Raw genomic sequence first — 13,320 nt, forward strand, 5'->3', positions numbered from 1 at the left:
TCCAATAACACCAGTGCACAGTATTTTAATAATACCAGCATATTATACTTTAATAATAGTGCCACACAGTGCTCTAATAAAATAAACTCCTCTTATAATACCACCATACAGGGCTCTAATAATATCGTCACACAGTGCTCTAATAATGCTGCCATGCAATGCTGTAATAATACCACCCTGGATTCCACTTATTATACCGCCATACAGTGCATACTCCAATCCTATGTTTTCAAGCCAACTAGTAGTTAAACCCTGATATTAATCACAAAGGGGGGGGGGGGAAATCCCATAATAAATTAATATGGCAGAGGCCTTGGAGCACTTGCACCGCCCATAAGCCAACCCTGCAGGAGATGTTATAGTCTGTGACTGTACATAGGACAATCTGGCTTAAGTTGAGCATGAGCACTAAGGGCTCATGCTCACGGCCGTCACGGAATTCCGCCGCGGGAGTACCATTGTTGTAAACAAAACGCGGCTGCTGGCGATCACGGAAAAATGCGCGTTTTTCTGCGGTCTCCATTAGCACTATGTTAATGGAGACCTCCTGCAGCGTAAATCCGCAGGAAATAGAACATGCCGCAATTTGTTTCCCGCAGCGGAAATCCACTGTAAAATTCTGCGTGCCAGCATTGGCAGGTTAGGTTCAATAGAGCCTAAAAATACGGTTGTGGCCATTAGCCCTAAGGAGAGAAGGACTGGGACAGCGGATCACTGTAGAATGTTATAGGAGACCCAACAATAGTAGGGATTCTGTGGGGTAGGTGCTCACTCCTGGCTGACCATATATATACGGTAGTACTTCACATATTTGTCGTCCAGACAGCTATTTCTCTTGCACCCCCCACATTACACATGGATGCTCGGGCATGTATTCTGGAAGGTGAGAGTAGAGTCAGGGGTAGAGATGAGCAAGTATACTCGCTAAGGCACATTACTCAAGCGAGTAGTGCCTTAGCCGAGTATCTCCCCGCTCGTCTCTAAAGATTCGGGGGCCGGCGAGGTGTGGGGAGCGGCGGGGGAGAGCAGGGAGATCTCTCTCTCCCTCTCTCCCCCCCCGTTTCCCGCCGCAACTCACCTGTCACCCGCGCCGGCTGAGTGTCTCCCCGCTCGTCTTTAGAGACGAGCGGGGAGATACTCGGCTAAGGCACTACTCGCTCGAGTAATGTGCCTTAGCCAGTATACTCGCTCATCTCTAGTCAGGGATGCTTTATACTACATGATTCCAAGGCCATTAGACAACGCACACTGACAAGTTGCAGAGGATCGCTGGAACGGGGACGAGCGATTATTACTACGATCGCTCATCCCATGCAGAATGAGGAGCATGCACTCTTGTGCCAACACAAAATTCACGATCAGCTAATGAATCAGCCTTTGCATGTTTGATTATGTGTAATGTCACATGGGCTGATTAGCGGGAAATGACAAATGTTTGTGGTCATGTTTTTACCGAATTTACAAAAATAGACATTTTTCTCACAACTTTTAACAGTAATGGAATGGAATTATACAAGGTTTATGAACAGTTACATACGTTGCGTAACTTAAGTGATTACGTTCCAAAATCCAGTCGCTAGCTAACTAGCACTAATAGCTTCTGGTATATAATAACGTTATCACCCCTCAATTACCAAATGGACAATAGACCAACAATAAGTAACAAATCAAAAGTAGAGGTTAGCTGCACTCAGTCCCAGCTAACAAAATGAATGTCCGGAAGCTTATCCGCAGTGTACACCTAAAAGGTCCTATAAAGAACTGGCTCAGCTACAAAAACATTGTTTTAGGGTGCGGGCAGACGAGCGCATAAACGGCGCGTTTTTGCGACCAAACGTATATACGTGACCATCTGAGGCAATGGTTTCGAATGTATTCGTTCACATGGGCGATTTTACGGCGCGTAAAAACGGCAATTCGAAAAAAACCGGAACATATGCGACCGAAATACGCGCCAACGCATATTCGATCGCCGAAAAGACTGTTTGCAAAGTAGGAACAAACGAAAATACGCTTTCTAGCTCTGGTCGTGATCGGTGAAAAACGATCGCTCGGGCGATTATACGTTGCGCTCGTGCGAATGTAAATACGCCTACGCTCGTCTGCCCGCACCCTTACTTTCACTATGTGGGTGAGCCCATGAGTTTACTGGAGTCCTACTAAATAATCTGTGGTGACTAGCAGGGCTACTACCAGATTTTAAATCCCCACCTCCTGAAAGGGCTGTATCTGATTGGCTGAGCACTCAATCAAGCACAGGCAGCACTGAGCTATTTATTGAATGACAGCTGAGTGTTGCCTGTAATTGGCTGAGCGCTCAGCCAATCAGACACAGCCCTTTCAGGAGGTGGGGATTTTAAATCCCCACTTGCTGGAAGAACTTCAGTATAGTGCTGGGGAGCCAAGTGTCAAGACGCGCCAAGCCCCGACAGCACCGGAGAGGTGTGTATATATGTTTTTAAATTTTTTACACAAGTTAGGGATGATTTTCAGGAAAGGGCTAAAGCGCCGACCCCATTGAAAGCAATGGGAGAACATTGCGGTCCTCTGTCCCAGCTGTGGCAGGGGATTCCTTCATCCCTGTGGGGAGTTCCCTCATCACTGAACACAGTGGGGATTCTTGCAGAGCACGGACCTATGTGGTGCGAGTATTTTCATGCCTGTAAAACATGGACATGTGAACACATCATAGGAAACCAATGGTTCTAATAGACATGCGGTTTTGTGCACACAAATACACCATTTTTTGATCACTTTCTATTGTGTTTTTTGTAAGGAGAGATAGGCGAAATGAGGTATTTTCACCCTATTTGTGTTCATGGCGTGCGCTGTGTGGGTTAAATAATGTACTAACTTTTTTCACTGGGTCATAACGAATGCAGCGATACCACATATATGGTTTTTTAAAAAATTTTTAGTTCTTTTTACATAATAAAAGGGGAATGGCGCGGTTCTGACCTGTTTATTTTTTTTATACTCATATAATATCTGCTCCTTTTTCATTCCTCAGCGACGGGCCATTTTCTGTTTTCTATATAGTTTTATTTTGTAATTTTTCAGACTTATTTCTGTAACTATTTTTTTACCATCTATGTCCCCCATGATGTTATATAAGGCCTCTGGGGGCTATTCACATTGGTTTTTTTTTATTTCACACTTTCCCACTGTAGCTGGGCAATCCATAGGAGCCGCATCCATAGGAGCCCTGGTTACAGGGGCAAGCATCCTCCTGTAGTGACAGTAGTTACTAACAGAGCTGATCGGGCTCTGCGTGGCAGGGACCACCGGGCTGAATAGCGGAACTAACTGTTCTGCTTTCTCTACTCACTATATAGTGCTCATTGAGCGCTATGTAGCCTGTGCAGAAGAAAGCGGAGGACCCTACCTGTTCCTGCTAGATTGCAGGAGCTTTAACCCTTTCCAATCCACTGTCTGACGTCTAAAGACATTCTGATTGAAGGCTATACAGCTTCGATGTTGGAAGATGTCCGGCTGGGTATTCTTACTGTAGATTACTGGCCACTCTGTTGTCGGGGGCCTTTCCAGCATGTCCCATACCGCAGTACTAGCTCTAGCCAGCAGATGGTGCCATTGTATAAATGGCAGAAGGAGAAATCCCCCTAGGAAACCCAAAATCCAAAATTGGATTGCAAAGGGTTAAACCTGCATCGTAAATTTACTATCAGATGGAATTAAAGCCCAGGACCAAGCGCTTTAAATGTACTGCTTGTTTAAAGGGTTAAACAAGCCTAATGGAGTACGATAAACTCTATCCAGTGAATAGAAGAAACTCGTTGACTTTCAGATCGGGAAATCATTGGAGTCCAACACAACACTGCGGCCCGTTTATCAGCACCAATACGGACAAAATCTTTTTATTTTCCCTTTATTGGGAATTGCTGTAAGAAATCATCTATATAAATAAGATATTAACCCTTCGTGGCACCAGAACACCCAAGAAGATTCACCCAAGGGTGTTGGACCGTAAGCAGAGACACCAACTGGCCTACAAACAAACACATGTGGTAGTTAGAGGAACTAGAAAAAGTAACTATGGGGAACATCAAAAAACTCTCTAAATTGTTCAAAACCGTAAAAAAGACCCCCAGAATCAACCTGTTCCATAAAATACACCCCCTTCTCCTCCCACGGTGAAAATCCCACCAACCTAAAAGACTCTGGTGAGGTAGGGTTCCTCCAGAGGAGGGGGGGGGGGGGCGTATAGTAAATCCATCTAGTCACTTTTTACAAGAATCACTTTCAGGCCTCGTGGACAAACTAACGAAGTCATTTCAGCTCTGAAGGAAAGTCTCTTGATTTCTAGAGCGAGGAGAGCGAAGTTTAAATGTCATATGTCCCGGCGAGTCTCTTGGGCTTCTGGCATGTTTGCACTGGTGTGCGAGGGTTACAGGCCATTCACAGCTGGCACGGGGCACACACAGCTGGAAGTGTTGGCAGCAAACACAAGACTTTTCTAAGTCTCTTTGTTAAACAGAGTAAACCTGAAATTCTCGAAGTTAACCCCATACAAGCCGGCAATTCTGTGAGTCACAACGGGTGCAATCACTTGCACGGAAAATTCCACAATTACTGAAAGCGCGGTTCAGACATATACTACCGTGTTTCCCTGAAAATAAGACAGTGTCTTATATTAATTTTTGTTCAAAAAGGTTTAACTTTTTTACATGTATAGCTGCCTGGACACTATTTAAATTGACTTTTTTTAATTAACTGTTAGCCGGGCTTAATTTTGGAGTAGGGCTTATATTTCAAGCATCCTCAAAAAGTCTGAAAAATCATTTTGCATCCTGAAAAATTCTGGAAAATCATGCTAGGTCTTATTTTCAGGGTATGTCTTATTTTCAGGGAAACAGAGTATATGGGGTCTGATGGCAAATATACTGCTTATACTTTTCTGTGTAACGCTACTGGCTGTATTGTATAATATCCAATTTATACCTGGTCTATACACTGGATGGCCCCCTTATTAGGGACCCCCATCTAATAGCGTTGGACCACCTTTGGCCTTCAGAATGGCAGCAGTTTGCTATTGCATAGATTCCACTAGTTGATGAAATCGTCTAGCAGGAATATCGGCCCCTGCGGACAGGAAGCTTCTTGTAGTTGCCATAAATTAGATGACAGTGCTATGTTCTGACCAGCTGACAGTAAGGGGTCATCAATTAGTTCTGCTTGCCCCAAATTCTAAATTCTATCAGCATGGTGCAACAGAAATCTGGATCCATCTGAGCACGTGTTGTTTTTCCACTGCTCAGTGATAGAATTTTTGCGCTCTTCTGCCCGCTGGAGTCTCGTCTTTCTTTTTCTCTTAGACATATTGGCCCTGGAACTGGTCGTCTGCAGTTATAGCCCAGTCATGCTATGAAACAATGAATTATGCATTTGGAAACGTTAGTTGGAACCCCAGAATTGTATTTGGCGGTGTCGTGCCTGTTCATTAGAAGGAGTCTTGACATCCTCCTCTGACCCCTTTTGTGTCGTTTCCATTCAGAGGATCCGGCTGTTAGATGGAAGAACAAATGCTGCATACCGTGCTTTGTCTTCCAGAATTTGTAGCCAGGTCTGCGGCGGAACCATTAGAATAGTATATAATGCATCTAAAAAAATGCCGCCCTATGGTACACATAAAAATGTTAATGAACTTCACAGCCAAACAATGCCACCATACTAAACGCCATGCTGTACAACTACAATATAATGCACATAAATAATACTAACATGCGGTGCCTACATACAAATATCAACCGTTCTCAAATAAGCCTTAGACACAGCCCAAATAATACCTCTGGATGCCACTACATGCAGGCGCACACATGTGCACACTCCCCACACACAGATATTCACAAACCCAGTTGCTACATAACATACCGCATACATGCAAGCAGATAAAGCCACGTTCAATACATGCAGTCACTATATACATGTGTCAATTACAGATATTAGCCCTTGACCTGGGTGAAAGGGTCAGTGTGCCATGATTGGCCTTGTGGTTACTGCACCTATATTGCTACATAAGACACTGCAACAGAGACGGGACCACTAGGTGGCAGTATTCTACATGACCGAAAAGCTCACTCAATGAGGGTCTGACCTGCCAATATGTAACCCTGTCAGCAGTAGTGTCTTATGTTGGGTTGGCATTATATATAGGGCATTTCTGGCTGGCGGGGCAAAGACAGTGGTCAGCGCATCAAAAAGAAGTGCTTATGTCATTGGAGTAAAAGTTGATTTTATAATAGTGTTTAGGCGGATAGCTTGTGTCTGCTTAGGTCGCAGAATAACTAGTACTGCCCAACTAGTGTGTCAGGGTCCCATTAATATTCACTGAAGGGACTGTGTACATGTTTCTCTTTGAGGTAAAAGCAAGCAGATCAGTCCAAGATGCGGCAGAGGATTCCGCCTCTGTGTTACACATCTGTTTGTGCTGCCTGGGGACAGGAAGGACCCAGTAATGGGAAATTCACTGTTTTAGAATGTTGCTCAGCCCGAGTCCCTATATATTAATGGAAACATTGTACACCACCCACACACGTAAGCAGTAGGACAGAGCGGAATACAGATGTTCACTGACTAATACAGCAGCAGTGGTACAGATGTAGTGTTCACTGAGAACACAGTTATGGGATGGATACAAGTAGAGTGCGAGAGGAAGGACTCAATCACTAATAGAAAGCGTTAGGGAGAATACTGTCTCTGTGTATAGCAACATAACTACTATAATACTGCCTCCTATGTACAAAAATATAACTACAATAATACTGCCTTCTATGTACAAGAATATAACTACAATAATACTGCCTTCTATGTACAAGAATATAACTACAATAATACTGCCCCCAATGCACAAGAATATAATAACTATAATACTGCCCCCTATGCACAAGAATATAACTACTATAATACTGCCCCCTAATGTCCAAGAATATAACTACTATAATACTGCCCCCTAATGTCCAAGAATATAACTACTATAATACTGCCCCCTATGTCCAAGAATATAACTACTATAATACTGCCCCCAATGTCCAAGAATATAACTACTATAATACTGCCCCCTATGTCCAAGAATATAACTACTATAATACTGCTCCTATGTACAAGAATATAACTACTATAATACTGCCTCCTATGTACAAGAATATAACTACTATAATACTGCCCCCTATGTACAAGAATATAACTACTATAATACTGCCCCCTATGTACAAGAATATAACTACTATAATACTGCCCCCTATGTACAAGAATATAACTACTATAATACTGCTCCTATGTGCAAGAATATAACTACTATAATACTGCCCCCTATGTACAAGGATATAACTACTATAATACTGCCTCCTATGTACAAGAATATAACTACTATAATACTGTTCCTATGTACAAGAATATAACTACTATAATACTGCCCCCTATGTACAAGAATATAACTACTATAATACTGCTTCCTATGTACAAGAATATAACTTCTATAATACTGCCCCCTATGTGCAAGACTATAACTACTATAATACTGCCCTCTATGTACAAGAATATAACTACTATAATACTGCCTCCTATGTACAAGAATATAACTACTATAATACTGTCCCTATGTACAAGAATATATCTACTATAATACTGCCTCCTATGTACAAGAATATAACTACTATAATACTCCCTCCTATGTACAAGAATATAACTACTATAATACTGCTCCTATGTACAAGAATATAACTACTATAATACTATCCCCTATGTACAAGAATATAACTACTATAATACTGCCCCCTATGTACAAGAATATAACTACTATAATACTGCCTCCTATGTACAAGAATATAACTACTATAATACTGCTCCTGTATACAAGAATATAACTACTATAATACTGTCCCCTATGTACAAGAATATAACTACTATAATACTGCCTCCTATGTACAAGAATATAACTACTATAATACTGTCCCTATGTACAAGAATATATCTACTATAATACTGCCTCCTATGTACAAGAATATAACTACTATAATACTCCCTCCTATGTACAAGAATATAACTACTATAATACTGCTCCTATGTACAAGAATATAACTACTATAATACTATCCCCTATGTACAAGAATATAACTACTATAATACTGCCCCCTATGTACAAGAATATAACTACTATAATACTGCCTCCTATGTACAAGAATATAACTACTATAATACTGCTCCTGTATACAAGAATATAACTACTATAATACTGTCCCCTATGTACAAGAATATAACTACTATAATACTGCTCCTATGTACAAGAATATAACTACTATAATACTGCCCCCTATGTACAAGAATATCACTACTATAATACTGTTAGCAAGTTGTTTTTATTATGTAAAATGAACTGAAAAAAGTGAATGTAGCAGAATGCTGATGAAATATCACCCAGAGGTGGATTATAAATGAAGTGCAGATACTTACTGGTCTTGGACAGAAGCTCTTCTGAACAAACTTCCTGCCATCGTTCTTCTGGATCGCTGCAGCCGCTCCGTAACATAAACAGGAATCAAATGACAGTATAATAAATGATGAAATACAATGTGGTCCTGGAAGGATATGAGCAGGATTATTGTGCTGCCTGATAACTGCGCTGATAGGCGACACATGATTTACTAGTAGCAGGCAGTATAGGCATCAGCACTTCTGAATGGCATATTTGTCTGCCCGTACATCGACATTGGAGCTGCGTACGTATTACTGCATCATTATAGACCTTTCACATGCAACAGACTTGTTTTTCAGCACACAAGAGAATTTGCCATTGTGCAGAAGATTCTGCACCGAAATCCACGTCCAAAAGCTGAATTAAGCTATTTTCAATTTTGCATCAAAATCCGCACATTACATATTCAGATTCTCGTGCAGGATTTTCCATACAATGGCAAATTCCAAGGCAAGTTGCAGAACACTTCCACCTGCGTGAAAGGTTCCTTAGAGACATTTGTCATTTTGGAGTCTAGAACCACAAGCAGAGAAGTAGTGTGGGAGTTGTCATGGTGGTCTGGGCCAGACAAAAACAGCAAGGGGCGCAGTGCACCTGCTAGACAGGAAGGGAGCCGTCTCCTACAGCAAGAGAGCTATGTTTTTATTCCAGAACGGCTGGATTTCCATGGGTGAGCACGACATTGGTCCGAGAAACTCACGGCTATATCGCGCTTTTAAACATGCGTTTTGCAATAAAAACGCATTTCGCATGTTTTAATAGGGAAAATAAAATAATCATATTGCACTGCTGTGAAAATCACATCTGCATACAGGTGTGATGCTATTTTTTTTGTAAAGAATAGGTTATTACATAGAATGGTAGTTGGAAGGGACCTCCAGGGTCATCAGGTCCAACCCCCTGCTCAATGCATGATCACTAAATCATCCCAGACAGACATCTGTCCAGCCTTTGTTTGAACACTTCCATTGACGGAGAACTCAGTACCTCCGGTGGTAACCTGCTCCATGTTCAGTGCCTAATATCTAATCTGGGTCTCCTCCCTTTCACTTTCACCCCATTGCTTCTAGTCTTTCCTTGTGCAGAGGAGAATAGGGCTGATCCCTCTGCACTGTGACAGCCCTTCAGATATTTGTAGACCGCTATTAAGTCTCCTCTTAACTTTCTTTTTTGCAGCTAAACATTCCCAGATCCTTTAACCGTTCCTCATAGGACATGATTTGCAGACGGCTCACCATCTTGGTAACTCTTGTCTGAACTTGCTCCAGTTGTCTATATTTTTTTAAATTTTCTGGACATAGTATTCCAGATGAGGTCTGACTAAGGAAGAGTAGAGGGGGATAATTACCTCACGTGATCTAGACTCTATGCTTCTCTTAATACTTCCCAGAATTGTGTTTGCCTTTTTGGCTACTGCATCACACTGTAGACTCATATTCAGTCTGTGAGCTTCAAGTACAACCAAGACTTCTTTGTGCTGCTGCTTAGCCCAATTCCTCCCATTCTGTATGTGCTTTCTTTATTTTTCTTGCCCAGATGTATGACTTTGCATTTCTACTTGTTAAATACCATTCTGTTAGTTGCCGCCCACTGTTCAAACTTGTCCCAATTTTTGGGAAAACTCTCTTCTCTAGTGTTAGCCACCCCTCCTAGCTTTGCATTGTCTGCAAATTTGATTAGTTTCCCCTCAATTCTCTCCTTCAGCTCTGTTATAAAAATGTTGAACAACACTGGGCCTCGGACAGAGCCTTGTGGTACCCCACTTGATGCATCCTTCCACTTGAATGTGCAGCTATCTATGACCACTCTTTGGAGTACAATCACTGTCAGTTGTGTCTCCACCTAACAGTTGCCTTGTCCATCGCATATTTGGTCATATTTTTCAATAAGTATTGTATGAGATATTTTATCAAATGCTTTACTAAAGTCAAGACATACAATATCTACCGCATTTACCTGATCAACCCAGTCAGGGATTCTGTCATAGAAGGAAAGTAGATTCGTCTGACATGACTTGTTTGTTACAAACCCATGCTGGCTCTGAGTAATTACTCCATTTTTATCCAAGTACTTGCATACATGCTGTTTAATAGTTTGTTCAAAGATCTTTCCCGGTATAGAAGTCAGGCTTACAGGCCTGTAGTTTCCTGGATCCAGCTTCTTCCCTTTTATGAAGATAGGGATAACATTTCCCCTTCTCCAATCTTCTGGAACTTCTCTTGTTCTCCATGAGTTTTCCAAGATTACGGTGAGTGGTTCAGCAATTACTTTTGCTGCTTCCTTCAGTACAACCTGCAAGCTCTGTGCGTCACAAACATGCACACAACTCACATGCTTTTATCACGCCCATAAATGCGGCCTAAGTGTTCAATCCTAAATTAGATCTCCTCCCGTCACTACAGTAACCTCCCCTGGTGACAGAGTTCCCATTGCAATCCTAAGACTAGAACAGCGCCCTCCCTTGGGGCTGCATGAGCTATATATTATGCACTTGCCTTCAGAGAAGCAGCCACTGATCTGGAGTTATCGAAGGTGGACACACTTTCATTAACAATATTAGTTCATTGCACTGTATGACCAATGGGGGCACTGTTCTACTGAAGTGTAATTAGTTTGAGAATGTATTCAGCTCCGCTCTACCTTTGTATTTACTCTCCATCACCTGCAGTCAGGAGTCTACAAGTAGTAGAAGTGAGGGGGTACAAAAACAAACTCTAATCAATCAAATCATTGGAGTGTTGTGAAGTGGGCAGGAATAGTATATGTCAGGGCCAATCAGATCATGGGTGTGGTTAGAGAAGCGGCAGCAGAGGAGTGTGATGAACTTTTGGGAGTCAGTGACACATGTTTTGGTGTGATGATGTCAATAAGGACAAGATGCTTGAAGAAGGCGTTCCTTAAGCCTCCATAACAGGTAGCCTTGAGCATCCCTTTATTAAGATCTTTTCAACCCCTTAGAGACTGGCCTATTTTGTGTCTTGATGAAAATCACTTGGTCCTTATCACATTGCCAAGAGACATAACTTGTTGACATGACTGTATGAGGGCTTGTTTTTTTTTTTTTGGGGGGGGGGGCAGACTGTGCCACGTAAACCATCCCTAGACCATAATGGCACCTCTACCGTATGTAACTGTTGGCGCTCCCCAGGATCCTCCTCACCCAGATTCAGTCGGTCCGGAAAGTCTTCAGACTTTCGCTTTTTTTATGTTGAGGCCTTGTGCAAATTAAAAAAAAAAAGTAATAATTCTAGTTTTTCCTCCTCATTCTGCTCTCAGTACCACATAATGACAAAGTGAAAACAGTCAGAAATCTTTGTACATTTTCTAAAAATGAAAAACTAACATTTTGCCTTGACAGAAGTATTCATGCCCTGTGCTCAGTACTTAGTTGAGGCAGCTTTGTGGCGATGCCAGGCTCCAGTCTTCTTGGGTCTGATGCCACAAGGTTTGCACACCTGGATTTGGGGATTTTCTGCCATTCTTCTCTGCAGATCCTCTCATGCTCTGTCAGGTTGGATGGGGGCTGCCTCTGGACAGCCATTTTCAGGTCTCTCCAGAGATGTTCAATTGGGTTCAAGTAATGTGTTCTGGCTGGACCACTCACGTACATACGCAGAGTTGTCCCTAAGCCCCTTTGGTGTAGTCTTTGGCTGTGTGCTTAGGGTCATTGTCTTGTTGAAAGGCGAACTTTCTGCCCAGTCTGAGGTCTCTTGTGCTCCGGGTCAGGTTTTTATTAAGAAGATCTCTGTACTTTGCTCCATTCAGCTTTCCATCAACTGTGACCATTTTCCTTGTCCCCCAGCATGATGCTCCACCACCAGGCTGCATTGTAGGGATGGTATTGGGTAGGTGATGAGTGGTGCCTGGTTTCCCCCAGAGTGCTAAGGCCGGCTTCACAAAAATCGAGCGAGATTTGTGTGTTTTGAGATGCACAAATATTAATCCCATTCATTGGAATGTGGCGATACACGAGTGATGTTTTCTTGCATGGCAAGAATGGCAAAGATGCTATTTGTTTCCTGCATAGTAGCATGTTCTATCTTCCTGCGTGATCTCGCACTGTCCATTGTCTTCCATGGGGCAGTGGCTGTATTGCGAGGTCTCCCATTGAAAGCAGTTTGATAAACTCCTCCAGCTGTGACGGCCGCACCGGAGGATCCCTGCATCTCTCAAGTGATGCGAGGCTGTTTTGCCATGAAACGACCTCACATCCATCTGGATTTCACATGGGGGGGGGGGGGGGAGCGAGATATGGGGGCAGGATTCATGGCCCGCTATCGCCCTCACCAGTGTGACGTTAGCCATAGAGTTGGAACCAAGAAGTTCAGTCTTGGTTTCATCAGACCAAAGAATCTTGTTTCTCACAGTCTGAGGGTCCTTTAGGTGCTTTTTGGTAAACTCCAGCTGGCTTTCATGTGTCTTTTACTGAGGAGGCATCTTTTTGGCCACTTATCTGCTGTAAAGCCGATTGGTGGAGGCTGCAGTGATGGTTGACTTTCTGTGAGTTTCTCCCATCTGCGCACACACAATCTTTGGAATTCAGCCAGTGACCATTGGGTTCTTGGTTACCTCTTACCAAGGTCAGTCTTTCCGAATGACTTAGTTTAGTGGGTTTGCAGCTCTAAGAAGAGTCCTGGTTCTTCCAAACGTTCATTTAGGAATTATGGAGGCCGCTGGGCTTTTGGGAACTTTCAGGGCAGCAGAAATGTTTTGTAGCCTCCTCCCGATCAGTGCCTCCACACAATTCTGTCTCTGAGCTCTACAGGCAGTTCCTCCCTCCTCATGGCTTGGTTTTGGCTCTGATATGCATTGTGGGCTGTGAGACCTTATAT

Source organism: Eleutherodactylus coqui, chromosome 1, assembly GCF_035609145.1.
Source record: "Eleutherodactylus coqui strain aEleCoq1 chromosome 1, aEleCoq1.hap1, whole genome shotgun sequence".
Lineage (NCBI taxonomy): Eukaryota > Metazoa > Chordata > Amphibia > Anura > Eleutherodactylidae > Eleutherodactylus > Eleutherodactylus coqui.